The following is a 398-nucleotide window of genomic DNA, read 5'->3' on the forward strand; positions in this document are numbered from 1 at the left end:
TTAGATTCTTTAGCATTGTACATAAAATGGCTGCGTCAGCAACATGGTGCTAACGTTCAAATGAAAGAAGACATGATCATAAAATTATTTGTTTTCCAATGCAGTTGGTATGTTTGGACATCTAATCATGGGTATGAGTCTAGTGTATATACAAATTAGTAATCACAAATGTAGTTGGCACTAGATGGGTGTGTGCAGCATGTTTATGTTTCAGTAACAATATTTCCTCAGGAAAACTCTGTTGCATGCAACCTGATTTCAAAGAAAGGATTGTCAGATCAATTAACATGCTCTAAGAATCTATGAATAGTACGTAAATAATGCTCCAGTGCATATATGCTTTTTAAATGGTAAATCATGACAGTCGGATATTATGGAAATAAGAAGGTTCTTCTCTT

This window comes from Penaeus monodon, chromosome 21 (genome assembly GCF_015228065.2).
Source record: "Penaeus monodon isolate SGIC_2016 chromosome 21, NSTDA_Pmon_1, whole genome shotgun sequence".
Taxonomy (NCBI): domain Eukaryota; kingdom Metazoa; phylum Arthropoda; class Malacostraca; order Decapoda; family Penaeidae; genus Penaeus; species Penaeus monodon.